Source organism: Humulus lupulus, chromosome 2 (assembly GCF_963169125.1).
Source record: "Humulus lupulus chromosome 2, drHumLupu1.1, whole genome shotgun sequence".
In the NCBI taxonomy this organism is placed as follows: domain Eukaryota; kingdom Viridiplantae; phylum Streptophyta; class Magnoliopsida; order Rosales; family Cannabaceae; genus Humulus; species Humulus lupulus.
The window spans coordinates 77,590,053-77,609,330 of NC_084794.1; positions in this window are offsets into that span (position 1 = coordinate 77,590,053).

Below are 19,278 nucleotides of genomic sequence, written 5' to 3' on the forward strand. Positions count from 1 at the left end.
TTGGAAACAAAGAAAAAAGAAATAAATAAAAATTGAAGAAAGAAAAGGAAATGTGGCATTGTTGAAAGAGGGAAGCCCAAAAATAGGCCCAGAATTCAGCCCAAATCAGCCCAGGCCCGCCTGGCCTCTTTCTCCACCTTCACCGCCATGTGGCACCTTGTCATCGCGCCACGCGTCCCAAATCAGCCCAGTAGCCCCTGCCTCCTTCAACACCAGCAACCCAGAGACCCACGCCCCAGCCCGACGACCCAATGCCTGACCCGACCCAGTTGACCCGCCTACCCACCTGCTGTTTTCCCTCAACCCAGCCCACGTTGATCTGGTCAAACAAGACATTTCCCACCATTTTTGAGTGCCTACGTGGCATGTTTCTATTGGCTGAGGATGGGTCAATGGTCCAGCTGCCACCAGCCTACTTTGTGTGCTCTTTGGGCTTTGAACTTCCCATTTTGAGCTTTAAGGCTCACCTTTTTTTTTTTTTGTGTTTTAGAAAAATAGCATATTGACCATACACCAAAATAACTAGGTTTATATTTATAATAAGATTTTATTTTTCAAAATCATATTTTATTATTAATATTTTAGATTTATTTTGTAAACCTCATTTTGTTGTTTAATTTCTTTTTAGTAATTTTCTCCCTCTATAAATAGGGACTCTCATTTCACATTTTGTATGTAATTTTTAGGTAGCAAAACTCTACTAAATTTTAGTCTCATTTCTCATATTTTCTCTCTAGAATTTCATGAGAATGTCTAGCATAATAGGCTAACCTTCTTAGGAAGGTTAGGATGATCCTACATGCACTATGGCTTTGTTTGGTATTTTTTATTCACCATGTGCTTAAAGTTTATATATTTTAGTGATTTATTTTCTTTCATCTCTATTTCTTCATCTTGTTATCTATATTTATGTTTACTAATAGTATATAAATTTTGTCTTGCACTTTCTATGTATTATCAAATTAGTGAAAATAATATAGATAATATATTTATCATCTTCTCCATCTCATTCATATATATTCACTTTTGCTCAAATCTATATAGAATTAGTCATGCTCTTTCTATATACTTTATAAATAGTAAAAGTAATATTTTTGTTAGGTTTTATGTCCAATCTTTTATTGCATTATTGCTAATGGTATAATGTCATTTTTAGATTTCTCATAAGATTTATCTCATCTTTCCATGGTAAAGAATAATAATCACTTGAATACATTTTTGTGAAACATAATTGTGCTTCAATGTTAAATCTTCCAAATGAATAGTTGGGATGTGAACTACTCATTTGTGTAATTTTTATGAATCAAAGATCCAAATAAATAAGTATGCATATTGATGATTCTTGATCCTTCCTACTTGTTACCTATTGATACATCACACTTTAGTCTATCTTTATTTCTATTCTTTAAATCTCAAAAACAACAAAAATATCACTTGTTCTATTTTCCCCATATTATTATCTCTAAACTTTATTTATTGATTAACTTTAATTCCTTGCCTCCTTGTGGAATCGACCACCTGATCTATACTACAACCACCGCATAGTGGATACACGTTTTGGCCGTTAAATAGGAATACTAGAAGAAATTATTGAGGACTTAGGATGCCACTTGAGGTTTATCGCCAAGGCTCAGGACTGAGGATCGTGCTCAGGATCGTTTTGTATCCTCTGCTCGGAATTCAAGGTAAGAAAACTGCACCCCTATGTGGTTGTGAACGGGACTGAGATTCCCAATTATTGATTGCTTGTACTATGTGTTTGTAAGATTGATGTGATATACAAGAATGACCGCCCTAAGGGAGTCGGGGTTGACGGTAAGCGTACTAAGCGCAGCCCAGCCTAAGCGAGCCGGTGCTAGCTGGATCAACAAGGGGCTCGGCCTAAGTGCGCCAACCATGATTATTCAAGAACATGAGATTACATGTTTTTCATTGATTAGTTGAATATTCGTACTCTGTTTTATGTTTGAATGAGATAAGCTTAATTGAATATTATTATTGCTACATGTGTTTGTTGTTTTTGGTTTTCTTGCTGGGCCTTGGCTCACAAGTGCAACGTGGTGCAGGTAAAGGCAAAGGGAAACTGGACCAACCATGAGTTGGAGAGCTCTTGGGTCGGAGTGTACATAATTAAAACTTTTGAGAACTATAACTATCACTTGTACCCTGTTTTTGGGATCCCGTGTCTTAAACATCTATTTCAATGAAAATTAACTGTTTATGTTCAAAATATTTTAACCCCAATTTGATGGTTGACCTTAGGATCACATTTTTTTATTCAAATGACATGATTAGCAAGTCTTACACTATTTCAATTACACAATGTAACGGTCTTGGTTATCTAGGTCGTTACATTAATTAGGGTCACTTTCTTTTCATTAGTGAAGAACACATCAATGCAGCCTCTTCCAAGTACCTTGGAACTCTTTTAATTTCTCATTTGGACTTCAACTCGCACCTTTGCACTTTCAAAGGTTTTGAAAAGAGTTTTATCATAGGTTGCATGAATGGTGGCATAAGTATCATTAGGGGTGAGAATGGTGTGGTTTGGGAGGTTTGAACACTTTTTAATACACCGCGCCACAAGTGCGGTGTAGTAACTAGAACACACCATGCGGTGTGATTTGGTTGCACCAAACCGACCAATCCAAACCATTTTTTGCGGTGTGGTTTGGGCGGTTTTCCACAGTTTGTGTTAAAAAATATGTCATAACAAAATTTAAATTTTTTTAAAAATACTAAATCCTTAGTTCATAACAAATCCTTAATAAGTTCTAAACAACATCACAAGTTATCACTTAAGTTCAGTTAAACACAAAAAAAAATATACAAGTCTCCCATAAACTTCTTTTCAAAACCCTCATGGAATTTGAGTTCAAAACATCACAAGTTATACTAAACTTCTTTTCACTCCACTAAACTACCATCATGGAAGAAACCATCTTGCTTCACTTCACCTAATCAAGGGATACAACTTCACATATGGATGAAATATCTGCAAAATCAAAAGACAAAACAAATGAGACAAATAAAATATAAATATTAAAAAAAAAAGTTAAGAATACAAAATATAACCTGAATCAAAATCTTCATATGATGTCATTTCTTCTAAGATTGGAGTCATATCCAATGGCAATGAAGAACTTCTCAACCAATTTTGAGAGCATATCAAAGCTTCTACCATAGAAGGGCTCAAAGAACTCTGAAAACAATCAAGGACCTTCCCTCCAGTGCTAAAAGCAGATTCTGAGGCAACGGTTGAAACTTGGACAGCAAGAACATCACGTGCAATGGCAGAAAGAATAGGGTACTTTGATGAATTGACTTTCCACCACTCCAAGATATCAAAGCTCTTATTCTTCCTATCCTCGTTACGTTCATTTAGATACCTTTCAAGCTCATTTTTCATATCAAAAGCATCATCTTCATCACATTCTTTTTCAAACTCAGATTCAAACATGTCAATAGAATCTTCATCATCAGAATCCATCTTTGTCATTTTCTCTTGAGAAGATGTTCCTCCTTGACTAGTTACTTCTTGTGAATTCAATTTGAGGTCATTTTCATAATGAGAGATTAGCTTTGATAAACAAACCTTTACACAACTCATGATCATCTTACCTTGTTCATCACCATACAATTGTTTCAAGCAACATGTGACATATTTCATTTTGTACCTAGGATCCATAACAACAGCCACATACAAAAGCACATTTTGTTTCTCTATACTACCCCAATACTTATCAAACTTAATCTTCATCTTAGAGGCCATATCTTTCAAAATTGATTTGTTACTAGAACTCCATTTAATCAGTCTCCCATGAACTAAGCACATCTCATGGAAATAGGTATTTGAAGTAACAAACAAAGAAGCACTAAACTTGAGTGTAGCATCATAAAATATTTTCAAAAACTTGCAAAAAATGGCACAGTTCTCCCAATCTTTAGACATTGGTGGACCCAAAGGTGTCCTGCCATTTTTGTCATTCTCTAAGAAATAGCGCATGTAAAACTCATCTTCTTCACCCAACAATTTAAATTCCTCTTCATATTTCAATGCATGGTCCAACATCAAATAGGTAGAGTTCCACCTAGTAGGTACATCTAAGCAGACAAGAGCCTTCTCTACTTTACAAGTATTTTTCACAAAAGTTTTAAATCTTGCTAGCCTAGAAGGAGAAGCTCTAACATATCTAATTGCACTACGCACCATTGCAATAGAATCATCCAAATCCTATAAACCATCACCCACAATTAAGTTTAAAATATGAGCTGAACACCTCATATGTAAAAACTCTCCTTCACAAATGACACTCTTCCAAATTTGCAATCTCTTCTTAATATGACTAATAGCTACATTGTTAGAAGATGCATTATCAACTGTTATAGCAAATACCATCTCAATACCCCATTGATTTAAACATGCCTCAATTGCTTTTCCTAATGTCTCCCCTTTATGATTAGGAATTTGACAAAAATTTAAAATCCTCTTTTGCATTTTCCATTCAGGATCTATAAAGTGCGCTGTCAACACCATGTAGCATACATTTTGAATGGAAGTCCATGTGTCAGTGGTGAGAGAGACTCTTTGTGAATTTTTAACAAAAAAATCCTTCAATTTTTTTTTCTCATCATTATACACATTCATGATATCCCTAGCAATTGTCCACCGTGATGGGGGAACAAATTTGGGACATGTAACACTACAAAATAATTTGAAACCCTCTTGCTCCACAAATCTAAAAGACAATTCATCAATAACGATCATCTTTGCACATGCACGCCTACATTCCGACTGACTAAATCCTACAGGCATAAGATTACTTCCTCCCACACAACCATCATCACATTTCTTATGAAATGTCAAAATCTTTTGCTTCTTATCCTCCAATCTATATGGATACTTTTTACACTAGTTGTTCAAATGGTTCCAAAGGGTGCTAGTACCATTTTTCCTACTATGATCAGCATAATCCTTATCACAGTAGTTACAAACAGCTCTAGGGTCACTTGGATCATCCTCATTTCTATGAAAATGTTCCCAAACTTCAGATAGTTGCCTAGGTTTCCTTTTGGACTTAGTAGATAATGGGGGTTTACAACTAGCAGTAGCACAATCTTGATCATGATCACTGCTACTTTTTTGGGTTGATGGAGTTTTCACAGATGATGTTGTCTTAGTGTTACTATCTTCCATTTCCATCTAATATCTATGTTCATATATAAAACAACAACAAAAAAAATTGTCTGAGAATATATATAGTAGCACAAAACACAATTACCATAAAAAGTTTGAATCTCCACACAAATTATATAGAAAACAAATAGCAAAATGAAAAATTACCCAATCTTGCCGAGAATAATCACAAGCTTGTGCTGCAAAGAGATTTGGCACTATATGTTAGTTATGAAGATTAACAATTAAGTGCTAACATGATAAATAAAGCTAGTGTTATAAATAATAGTAACTTTGTATAATATATTTTTTTGGGCTCTGTTATGTGATTTTTTTAATGTAATAATTGTATAATAAGTGACTAGATTACTATATAATTTGATAGGTTGTCATGCAATAAGTGCAATTCATTTGGTCCATATTATATATATACACTGTACACACAATCTATACTCATCACTGTCTAGTAGTGTCTACTCTTTCTCTCTCCCTTTGATAATAAATACATAAATATCTTTAATTAGAGTATTTTTTTTCAAACAAAATAATAGAGTGGTAGTTTTCGATCAGTTGATATATATATACACACTAACTAAAATAAAATCATTGATTCCATGATAACAGACAAATAAAGAAAAATAGCAAAAGCAAGAACAGCAAAAATGGAGAGATATATATATTGTGGGGTATCTTTATTTATTTAATTTCTTATAAAATATATCTGTGTTGTAATCAGAACCCATGAAAATGCACTACTTGTTTTGGTCGTTACTTAAAAAAAAAAAAAAGAATCAGATCATCTTCAGCTACATGCATACTTTCTTTGGTAGTTTTTTTGGCTCTGGCAGAAGAAGAGCCACCCAGAAATGTTACAGATAATTTCTCAACCATATATTCAAACACTCACCTGAGTTATTTGAAGGAGATCTTGAAGCTGCTGTTCGGAGGTCTTGAGTTGTACGACTGCTGTGTGAGATAGAGATGCAGATGGTGGTGTGGTGTTAGGGAGGAGGAGGCGCAGATGAGAGAGAGGTGCAGAATAGGTATACCTAATTTAAGTGGGCTTTTCATATTGGGTAACTATAAAAAATGGTATATATGTAAAGTTTATTTTTTTTAACATATTTGTAAGTATGCGGTGCGGTGCAAACCAAAATTTCACATCGCCAAACCACACACCGCACCGCACCGCGCGGTTTAGCTAAAATACAAACCATACTGAACCATTACACTTTTGACACTGCGGTTTGCGGTGTAGTGTGGTGCGGTGCGGTTGTTCATCGCGGTTTGTCGGTTTAGATGCTCACCCCTAAGTATCATACCACCATCCTTGCACATTTCCTTGGGTTGCATTAACTTCACTCAAGGTTGCAATGATCTCAACATCAAATGCATTGACCTTGGTATCTTTACTTAGGTTTGCAATGATTTCAACATCAAATGCATTGACCTTAGTATATTCACTTTCTTTTGCAATGATCTCATCATCAATTGCATCCACATGATCACCTTCTCTTAAGGTTGCATTGGTCTCATCACTACATTCATGAACAATGTCAATTCTATTTAGGGTTATCATACATTCCTCATCAAATGTATTAAATTCAATTAAGGTCACAAAGATCTCACCATCAATTGTATTGACCTCAATCTCATTATGGTTAATTTTACAATTATCATATCTCACATGATGATCAATAGCTTTACAAACAAAACAAATACAACAATAACCCTTGAATTGTTTATTAACATTCACCATTGTACTCTTAATATAAACAATGATCTCAAACTCACAAAAATATGGCAGCAAACACATTTCATTCAAATTCTTGAAATCTACACATTTAGAAATAAGGAACTTGATGATACCAATCTCCTTTAGCAAGTAATCCCAATGAGTTGTCTCATCCTTTGTTGATGAAGACTTTGAATCCATATCCACATTCATGTAGACATTTCCAAATAGAACTTTCTTTAATCTTTTCATGGTTAAGTGTCCAACACAAACCAAATATTGAAACAAGGTTTGAAGGTTGTATAAGATGAACCAATTTCCCTCATTGTTGATTATGCAAAACACAAAATGAAAGTAATTGGATTAGAGATCTTGATTGTTGGGAATATATGACTTTACTCTTTGCAAATCAACAATGAATAATGATAATAATATTATATTCCAAACCCTAGATGTTAATAATCAAGATTCAAATTTAAAGTATGAGTGAATTCTTGATAATTAAATAAACATGTTCATGATATGAATATTAATCTTGAATATAAGAAACTAAATGATTAAATGATGATAAGATAAACTTAGATACATTTAATCACCTATACTGATAATGAAAAACATAATAGAATGAAAAAAATACAAGATTAGGGTTAGAGAGATACAACCTTTGTCTTGAGCAACTTGAGTCTTCAAACTTGGAGAACTTCTAAGGCTTATGCACAATATGAATATTGTTGTCCAAAATCTCTATTCCAAGTCTTCCCAATTGCTTGAAGCTTCAACTAAGTAGAATGAGATTTGGGATTGAACAAGCCTTGAAACTCATGCAAGTCAAGCAAGCTTAATGAGTTTCTTGGAGTAAACTTTGGTCTTAGAAGGCTAGAAAGAGAATGAGTTTTGGAGAGAGAATTAGAAAGTGTGATCAAGGTTTTTCAGCTCTAATAACCCATATATATAGTGTAGGCATCATCATTAGTCTAACCAATAGGATTAGAACATTTAAAACACGTCATTTGGAGCATTTTACGTAAATTGTATGGCCCTAAAATACCATCCAGGCGATGTATCACCTGATAGGCGATATGTCGCCTACTAGTAGGCAATGCATCGCCTGCTAGGGCTTTTGAAGCCCTTCACATTTAAGCGATGCTACGCCACTTAGGGGGCAATGTATCGTCACTCTCTCTGACTTTGGACCACTCCAATGGTCGTAAAATTTCTCCAAATGCTACCAAACTTTTTGAGAATGTTTGGATACCTCATTGTAGCACTTTTGACCCATAAAAGTCACTTTTAGATGCCTTCTACACAATCTCATGTTTTTACTTATCTTTAAGTGAAAAATCGTTAAGTGTTTTGCACCTCTACGTGTAAATATCTTACGCATTATATTTAACCAATCTCAACATTTGATGGCTGCTAACCTCAATAACAAGCTACAATTCTCCTTAGGGCCACCAAAGATTCAAAGCTTCACTCTGAGTCTTCGCTTCTTGGAACCTTTGTATACTTGAGAAGAAACTAGAATATAGAAATGGAGAGTTGAACGTGAATGATGGAAGTGTCCCCTTCTAGCTTGGTCTAATGGTCAAAAAGACCATTTCCCCCCTACACTTAACTTATCCTCAAAACTAGAAGAAAGGGAAATTTTGTTATTTTGCCTAATTTCCCACTAATCATCAAATTGTACCACCAATTCCCAATTATTCTCCCAATTAATTCCATTCACCAATAAATCACGGTAGTTTGCCAAATTACCAAAATACCCTAGGCTCACCCGGAGCTGTGTATTTATTCCCGTTGTGACTTTTTCGCTAATTTGCTCTAAAGAATCGACTAATACCGAATATCTCAAATATATCTACATAATAATGTAGTCTCAAACACATAGCATACAAAATTACAATTATATGCTCACTGGGTCAAAATTACGAAAATGTTCATTCTTAACAAAAACGAGCCTCTAAACACATTTAATACACGTAAACATGCATAAACATTTATATCATAGTGTGGGAGTAGTTTCTCCAAATCCCAACTAATTATGTTAATGAGTTGTTTGGTTCTCAACTATCATAACAACCTCATTAACCTTCAGTCCTTGGTCTATAAAAGGACATGTGGGATTCACTTGTTAGAAGAAGACACAACAAAACAGAGAAGAGAAAAACGAAGAGAGAAGAACACAGTGAAGAGCACTACACAGATGAAACAACAGAAAAGCCAGATTAGACGAGAGAGCTCAAGTGTGGAAATCAAGATTGAGTATTGAGAAAGGTTGTGAGAGCTGGGTTTGGGGAACTGTATTGAAAAGAAGCACAACTGTTGGGAAAGTGCTTGCTCAGGGATTGAGAGGAAAACACCTGTGTGATTGAGTGTTTAGAGAGTTTGATCCAAGATTGTTCCAAGAAGCTCCATTGAAGTCTTGTACTCATTTCGTTGATTGAATAAATAAGAGATAGTGGTTCCTAAAACTGGATTAGGTTCAAGATCGCATTGATCTTGTTCTGAACTAGTATATATACTTATGTTGATTTATGCTTTCATATTTTTCGTTTTCTAATTGTTTGATAATTAGTCTTACTGATTTGTGTTCTTAGATTCATCTCTGATTTACCGAGATTCATCTGAGGTTCTTGAACTGGGAAATTTATCCTCATTTCCAACAAAATCAGAGCCAGGTTTCTGATCAAAACGGGAGAAGAAAGTTCAAGATCCTAGAGCTTCCGCATTACAACTGATACAGAACACAAGCTAGAAGACTATGTCAACCATGGCCAAGTTCGAGCTTGAGAAATTTTATGGTATAAACAATTTCTCATTGTGGAGAAAAAGTCTTAAAGGAATTTTGGTACACCAGAAAGTAGCCAAGATTCTTGGAGATCAGAAGTTGCTGGGTGATAAGAAACCTGAAGAAATAGCTGAGATGGAAGAAATGGCCTATTACACCATAATCATGTACCTATCAAATGGAGTACGAAGGAAATTGACATCAGATACTACGGCAAAGGGATTATGGGATAAGATGAAAAAATTATATTTAAAGCCTTCTGTTTCTAATTGTTGGGGTTTTATGCCCTAGTTAAAACTCAAATTCTTTGTAATCTCATTTTATTATCAATAAAAGAATATAAATCATTTTTTTGACTTGGTCAATCAGTTTGCTCACATGTTTTATTTTCATGATTATTTGTTTAATATAAACTTCTATAAAATCTCGAGCATATAGTGACGTAATCACAGTGGAATATAAATATGATTATATGTTCAAAATAAGTTAGTCCTAAGATTAGTCAGTGCACTGGATTTACACTGACTTGTCAATCTACGATATGATCTACTTACACATTACAGTGTTATGTTCTTTCCAGAACATTGGCAAAGTAGATAAGATCGGATGTATTTGTTACATCGGACAAGACCGATATTGACAGTTGATAAGATAAGTAAACATACCGTTATTATCTATTCTAGTCATATCATATAGTTGACCATAAGTCAATTCAATCTCAATTCTGAGTGGTTAGTATTCTAACTGATTTATTATTTGAGTTCTTTGACTTCTTCGTTACCAGCTTACCCTACGGACTAGCCCATACTTACATCTTGGGAACTCAGTAGTATAATTGAGTGGGAGTGTTAATCATAGATATGAACATCTATAGCTTCTGATGAAGAAGTGAAACGATGATTTCCTTTTAGTTTGGTTCAAGGTGTTAAATGATAGAGATCTCATTTCAGTAATTAAATTAGTTTACTGAAATATCGTTTACAAGGAACTAAGTGTTTTAAGGATAAAATACAATGAGGGGTAAAACGGTATTTTAGTCCTATCTCATTGTAGATCGTCTATAGAGGATTGAGTGGCAATTATGGTTGTAACAATGGATAATTAATAGCGTATCTATTTTTGTTATAGAGCATTCTATGAATTCAAGAGTGCAATTCCAAGTCTATAGTGGAGTCGCGAGGAATTAATAAGTTAGTAAATTTATTTGTTAGATTTATCATAACTTATTGGAGCTTGATTTCATAGGCCCATGGTCCCCATTGTACCTTGGATAAAATCATCTAGATAGTTTCAATTAATTGATTTAATCATCAATTAGAATTATCAAAGTTGACCAGGTCAATTTTGGATAGTTTCACAGAGTTGTGTAATTTTGAGAAGAAAAGAGAAATTATGGCAGATTTATTAATTAAGATAAATTGGTATCTAAATTAATAAATAAATTTAAATCAAGGTTCAAATTATAAATAATTAATTTGATAAAGGATTTAAATAATTATTTAATTAATCAAATCAATAGAAAATAATACAGGCCTTAATTTTAAGTCCAATGGGCTTATAATCAAATGGGAAATTTCATGGGCCTATAGCCCATGATAATTTTGACCTAGGGCTTCAAAATGGCTGCTATTTTATTGATTTTTTAATTAAATTAAATGGTCTAATTGAGTCTATAAAAAGAGTGCTTAGAGAAAAGTCAAAACATAAGTTTGATAACAAGTCAGATTTTCTGATAGTTTTAGATTCTCTCTAAACACAAGTCATTTTCTAAGCCTCTTTGTTATTTTCTCTTCTTCTCTCTATATCTATCTCATGTGTTGAGAATTACCCACACTAGTCTAGGTGGTTCTAAGGATACATTGGAAGAATGTGAAGAAAATAGAAGATCGATTCAGTTTCTTGATAATACTCTGCGACAGAGAGGATACAAGAGTTAGAGAAACTGAAGGAAGGACTTTTTAATTCCGCTGCGTATACTGTAAGTATTCTATTCTTTGTTTCTCTTTGAATTCAATTTTAGAAACATGTTTTAGGCTATCTCGTATTAATTTGTTTAATATTAGATATACATGAAAATAAATAAAGATCATGTATAAGCTAATCCAACAACTGGCCTCAGAGCCTTTGGTAATATTTATTTTCATGCATGAACATGTTTAAAATTGGATTATTTGATATGTTTGAATAATTGGATGGTTTTCATGTTTTTATGAAGCATATTGATTTTATGTGAATTTTAGCAATTTTTAGGTTATTTTGTTGTGTTTTCTATGCTATTAATTTTTATATATGCTTTATTTTGTGTAAAACATGTTAAAAATTAATTAAAAAATAGTTTTGGTTTGAAAAATTGCTTAAAAAAAAAATGGAAAAATTTGTCCTGGCTCCCATGCGCGCGCGCACACCAGCCACAAGTCATGAACAGTACCCGTGAATAGTACCATGGGTATTATTCATCTTTTTTTTTCAAAAATATTTTTTTTTTAAAATTAAAATTTGTAGAAATAAAGAATTTATAATCAAAACCAAAAATATCTTTTTTGTTTTATCATTAAATTTTTTTAAAAAATAAGATATTTTTGTTAGTTGAGATTTAAATAATTATATATTTTCTACAAACATTCAAATTCAAATTTAAAAATAGACTAACAACTTAAATTTTAAATCTTTTAATATATTAAAATATTATAATTATGATATCAGATATTTAAGATATTTTCATTTAAATTCTTGATATTTTTATGAAATCTTTATTTGAAAATATAAATATATTTTTATTCTATAGTTTTTAATATTTAAATTATTTGAATATTTGAATATTGTTAATTATATATTTTTATGGATATTTGAATTTGTTTAACTATTTTGAGATATTTTAGGGTTGTTATAATTATTTATATTTTTTTTTTTAAATGGTTAAAATATTAGCTAATAGTTGTAACAACACAAGATATTTTTGAAAAATAATTAAGATATTGATTTTTAAATTTAAAATTGGTTAAATTTTGAAAAATATCATTTTTTTCAGCCAATTAATAAAATATTTTTTTAATAAATGGGATTTAAATTAACTTTGGTTAATTGTTGATAAATCCTATTTAAATGAAATTAATATTTTTTTATCAAATTAACCTAAAACAAAGTTGATTGTTGATAAATGAAATTTAAATTAACTATTGTTAATTGTTGATAAATTTCATTTAAATTGACTTATTTTTTGAAAAAATTTAATTAATTTGAATTTTTGATAAATTCTAGATAATTAATTGTGGTATTTTTGCAAATGAAATAAATTTTGGTATTTTTGCATAAATTAATAGAATTGCTCATATAGTAACATGATTAGGCCCATCCAATTATAACATGTATGTTTGCACTATATATGGTATTTTTGCAATTGGGCTTAGATGCATATAGTGGCCCATATGTTTGTTAGATATATGGTATTTGGCCAAATAAAATATTCATAAAATGATAGGTTTTATTTGGGCCCATTAAAAATGTAAAGTTTAAACTCCTCTCTTGTGGGTTATTCCACTTGTGAAGGCCCATTTGCTTTGCATGACTATGGTGGGTCTAATCAATTAATAACAATTAATAAAACGAAGGTTTAAATTCCTGTCTTTTGGACCTTGTATGGAAGATAGGGGGCCTTTGTAGTGGGAACGACATACTGGACCCAGCCCTCCTCCATACAAGCCCAATTGTTAAGGTCCATTTACCTGAGTTGGGCTTAATTGTATAGGTTCATTATATTAGTTAAACCTAAATATTGATTAGTAACAAATTAATTCTAAATTAATTGAATTTGTTTCAATGTGACACTTTTGAATTAATAAGAAATTATAGGACTTTGGTTTTAAAAATTTTAGTTTGTTTAATTTTTTTTTGGAAAACCATAGTCATCAATTTTCTACAAATAAATAATAAAAATACTTTTTTTAATTTTATAATGAGCTTATTTTAAGAATTTTATTCGATCTCCACCGTTGGTTTAACATAGTCAATAGCTTAATAGGGCCTCGAGGCACTTTGATTCATCCCCCTACGGAAGGTGTTCATTAGTTATTTTGACAAGGTTAGATTTCGAAAGATAGATAATTTTAGGTAAATTCTACTAGACTCACCCCTACGGTGACTACTAGGACTAAATCTATGATTATTGAAACCGTGGGTCTAGCTCATAAAATAAGAGATTTTGTTTTCTTATTTTGATCGAATAGTAGGTTGTTAATAATGGTGTCCATTATTAAATGAGTTTACAACTCTATTTAACTAGTGGTATTTTTTACTATCGCCAACCGAGACAAGGATATCATAGATTAGTTAAAAACCTAAAGAAATAGAGATATGATTGTTTTTGGTATTTTTTCTCATATCTTACATATTTTTGGTATATGTTGTGCTATTTCTTGAAATTTGTGTGAATAGAAGTTTTATTGAGCAAATGTGATTGATTTCTATTTTATTGATAATTTGTAGTTTTAAGCTAAGTAGTGTCTGTGTCTACTCCCATCATTTCTCAACTTTCGATGGAGAAACTCACTGGAGAAAACTTCCTTAATTGGAAGCAGAATATCAACATAGAGTTGATTGGTGATAACTCCGAGTTCGTCATGATTGAAGAATCCCTAGAACGAGCATCGTCTCCGCATGTTCTTGATAGCACCGTAAATGCTTGGATAACACCGTCTCCGAACGTAAGTTATGGCACCGTGAATTCTCGGATGGCACCGTGTCTGCACGTTCGTGATCAACTCAACTATGGTCTGACGTAGCTCATGAACGAGCTTCAGATTATTGAACCTGTCATGGGTGGACCTAGTAAAGGAAGTGAAAATAAGACTACTGACGTTGCTGTTCATCTAGCTAAGGCTGAAGCTAACCAAGCTTCGTCTTCGAAAGCTGGAAACAAGAGAAAAGGTGGAAAAATAAACAACCCCAAGCCTGCAAAGACGAGTGCACAGACGCCTAAGGGAAAGAACAAGAAAACAAGAAAGGTAAGTAGTACTTTCACTACAAAGAGAAGGGGCATTAGAAACGAGATTGCCCCAAGTTTCTAGCAGCTAAAAACAAAGGTAATGCTTATAGTTCATTTATCTTGGAAGCATGTGTTTTAGAGAATGATAAATCTGTTTGGATTATTGATTCTAGAACTACTAACCATGTTTATAACTCTTTGCAGCTTCTTGAATCGTGGGAGGAAGTGAACTAAGGTGGCTTAAAGCTTAGAGTTGGGAACGGAGCGTTCATTAAGGTCCAAGCTAGAGGAATAGCTCGTCTGAAGTTCAGAAATAAATACTTAATTTTAAAAGATGTATTTTTTATTCCGGATTTTAGTAGAAATTTAATTTCAGTTTCCATGTTGCAATTATAACGATTTGTTATGACTTTCACAAGTTTTAATATATCTATTTCTTTCAATGGATCACAATTGTGTATTGCATGTTTGGAAAACAGGCTTTATATTATGCGACCTAACGAACCCCTCGCTCTTAATAATGATTTATTCAAAGTAGCAAAACCTAGGACCAATAAACGTCAAAAGATCGATAACGATAATATGACGTATTTATGGCACTTGAGACTAGGTCACATTGGCTATGATAGGATTCAAAGACTTACAAAGGACGGACCTTTGAGGGAACTCACCTTAGGTGAATTACCTGTTTGTGAATCTTGACTAGAAGGCAAACTGACCAAGCGTCCATTCTCTGCAAAGGATGATAGGGCCAAAGAACCACTTGGTCTTGTGCATTCAGATATTTGTGGACCTTTGAATGTACAAGCCAGGGGTGGTTTTGAGTATTTTGTCACTTTCATTGACGATTACTCTAGATACTCATGTCTTTACCTAATGCATAGGAAATCAGAAACATTTTCAAAGTTTCAGGAATTCCTAGCAATGGATTAGAACCAATTAGGTAAAACGTTAAAGATCTTGCGATCTGATAGGGGTGGAGAATATTTGGATATGCAGTTCCAAGATCATTTAACTGAACTTGGGATTTTATCACAACTTACTACCCCAGGTACTCCGCAACAAAATGGTGTAGCGGAACGCCGGAACAGAACTTTATTGGAAATGGTTAGATGCATGCTTAGATACTCAACTCTACCAACTTCGTTCTAGGGACATGCAATTGAAACCGCGAATGACATTCTCAATGTCGTGCCGTCAAAATCAATCCCCAAAACACCTTTAGAATGTTGCAATGGTCGTTAACCTAGTTTACGCCATTATAGAATCTGGGGGTGTCCCACTCACGTCCTGAGGAAAAAGGAGGGAAAGCTAGAACCGCGAACTTAAGTTTGCATGTTTGTTGGCTATCCTAAAGTTACTCGGGGTGGAATTTTCTATAGTCATTCAGAAAAGAAAGTGTTTACTTCTACAAATGCTACTTTTCTGGAAAATGACTATGTCAAAAACTTTAAACCTCACAACAAAGTAGTTTTAGAGGAGATGGTTAAAGAATTGACTCCAACCAATGTTCCATCGTCATCAACGCAAGTCGATGATGAAATTCCCACTCTTCATGTACAACCAACGCAAGTCGATTTAAATGAAGAAAGTACCACTGTTCCTGAGCAAACAGTCACGAGCCTCGTCGTAGTGGGAGGGTTTCTAGAAACCCAGTTCGCTATGGTTTGGATGGTGAAACCAATATGGTTGTTGGTGACACTAGTGTTGATGATCCGTTGTCTTTCAAACAGGCAATGGCTAGCCCTGAAAAGGAACTATGGCTCGAAGCCATGAAACAGGAAATGGAGTCCATGTACTCAAATTCTGTCTGGGATCTTGTGGAAGCACCTAGTGACATTAGGGCCATTGGGTGCAAGTGGATCTACAAGAAGAAATGAGGTTTTGATGGAAATATCGGGACTTATAAAGCTCTATTAGTGGCAAAGGGTTATACCCAAAGAGAAGGCGTGGACTATGAGGAAACTTTTAGTCCGGTAGCCATGCTCAAATCCATTCGCATCCTCCTATCCATAGCAGCCGCTCTCGACTATGAGATCTGGCAAATGGACGTCAAGACAGCTTTTCTTAATGAAATGCTTGACGAAGCCATTTATATGGATCAGCCAGAAGGATTTAAAGTATCTGGACAAGAAGGAAAAGTTTGCAAGTTGAATAGGTCCATTGATGGACTTAAGCAAGCTTCTCGTTCCTGGAATCTTAGGTTTGATGAAATAATCAAAACCTATGGCTTTGAACAAAATATTGATGAGCCCTGTGTTTACCAACTGAAGACAAATCAAATAGTGGTATTCCTGGTTCTTTATGTAGATGATATCTTACTCATTGGAAACAATGTTAAGAAATTATCAGATGTGAAGAATTGGTTAAGCACTCAATTCCAGATGAAGGATTAGGGTGAAGCAAGTTATGTTCTAGGTATCCAGATCATCAGGGATAGAAAGAACAAACTTTTAGCTCTATCTCAAGCAGTTTACATTGATAAAGTGCTTGAACATTTCTCAATAAAAAATTCCAAGAAAGAGCGTCTACCGTCCCGCCATGGAATTCATCCTTCAAAGAAGCAGTCTCCCCAGACTCCTGAAGAGGAAGATGTAATGAGAAAAGTTCCTTACGCATCTGCAGTTGGAAGTCTGATGTATGCCATGTTGTGTACTAGACCAGATATCTGCTATGCAGTGGGAGTAGTGAGCAGGTATCAGTCAAACCAAGGACCGAAACATTGGATAGCAGTTAAGCATATCCTGAAGTATTTGAGACGGACTAGGGATTATATGTTAGTCTACATGGGTGGTGTTCTGAACCCTGTAGGCTACACCGATTCAGATTTTTAGACTGATGTCGATGGCAGGAAGTCTACTTCTGGAATGGTGTTTACTCTTGGGGGTGGAGCTGTGATTTGGAGAAGTGTAAAGCAGTCTGCAATCTCAGATTCCACCGTGGAGGCTGAGTACATAGCCGCGTCAGAAGCAGCTAAGAAAATAGTCTGGCTAAAGAAGTTCTATTTGGATCTTGGTGTTATTCCAGAAATGGATAAACCGCTTGTGTTGTTTTGTGACAATACAGGAGCGATAGCCAACTCGAAAGAACCTCGAAGTCACAAGAGGAGTAAGCATATAGAAAGGAAGTATCACATTATTTGAGAATATGTGGCCAGGGGAGTGTGAAGGTTATGAAGATTGCAACTGATGCAATCTTGCGGATCCGTTTACAAAGACACTACCATAAGCTACATTTGATAAGCATATCAAGGAGATGGGATTAGTAGAATTAAGGTGTTAGTTTCAATTAGTGCAAGTGGGAGTTTGTTGGGGTTTTATGCCCTAATTAAAACCCAAATTCTTTGTAATCTCATTTTATTATCAATAAAAGAATAGAAATCATTTTTTGACTTGGTCAATCAGTTTGCTCACATGTTTTATTTTCATGATTATTTGTTTAATATAAACTTCTATAAAATCCCGAGCATATAGTGACGTAATCACAGTGGAATATATATATGATTATATGTTCAAAATAAGTTAGTCCTAAGATTATTTTGTGCACCGGATTTACACTGACTTGCGAATCTACGATATGTTCTACTTACACATTACAGTGTTATGTTCTTTCCAGAACATTAGCAAAGTAGATAAGAACGGATGTATTTGTTACATCGGACAAGACCGATATTGACAGTTGATAAGATAAGTAAACATACCGTTATTATCTATTCTAGTCATATCATATAGTTGACCATAGGTCAATTCAATCTCAATTCTGAGTGGTTAGTATTCTAACTGATTTATTATTTGAGTTCTTTGACTTCTTCGTTACCAGCTTACCCTACGGACTAGCCCATACTTACATCTTGGGAACTCAATAGTATAATTGAGTGGGAGTGTTAATCATAGATATGAACATCTATAGCTTCTGATGAAGAAGTGAAACGATGGTTTCCTTTTAGTTTGGTTCAAGGTGTTAAATGATAGAGATCTCATTTCAGTAATTAAATTAGTTTACTGAAATATCGTTTACAAGGAACTAAGTGTTTTAAGGATAAAATACAATGAGGGGTAAAACGGTATTTTAGTTCTATCTCATTGTAGACAGTCTATAGAGGATTGAGTGGCAATTATGGTTGTAACAATGGATAATTAATAGCGTATCTATTTTTGTTATAGAGCATTCTATGAATTCAAGAGTGCAATTCCAAGTCTATAGTGGAGTCACGAGGAATTAATAAGTTAGTAAATTTATTTGTTAGATTTATGATAACTTATTGGAGCTTGATTTCATAGGCCCATGGTCCCCATTGTACCTTGGATAAAATCATCTAGATAGTCTCAATTAATTGATTTAATCATCAATTAGAATTATCAAAGTTGACCAGGTCAATTTTAGATAGTGTTGACGCGGTTCTTTGCCAACAGGTAATTAATAGAATAAGAGAGTGGGATTAGTGCTAAGTAATGAACTGTAACAGATGAATGATCTTGAAATAAAATGGTGATACGAATACTTTTTTAGGTGGTTCAAAGGTTAAAATCATTCTACTCCACTAGCCAATATTATTGCTAGTTTTCTGGTATTCTTTACAGGGTATTTCTTTACACAAT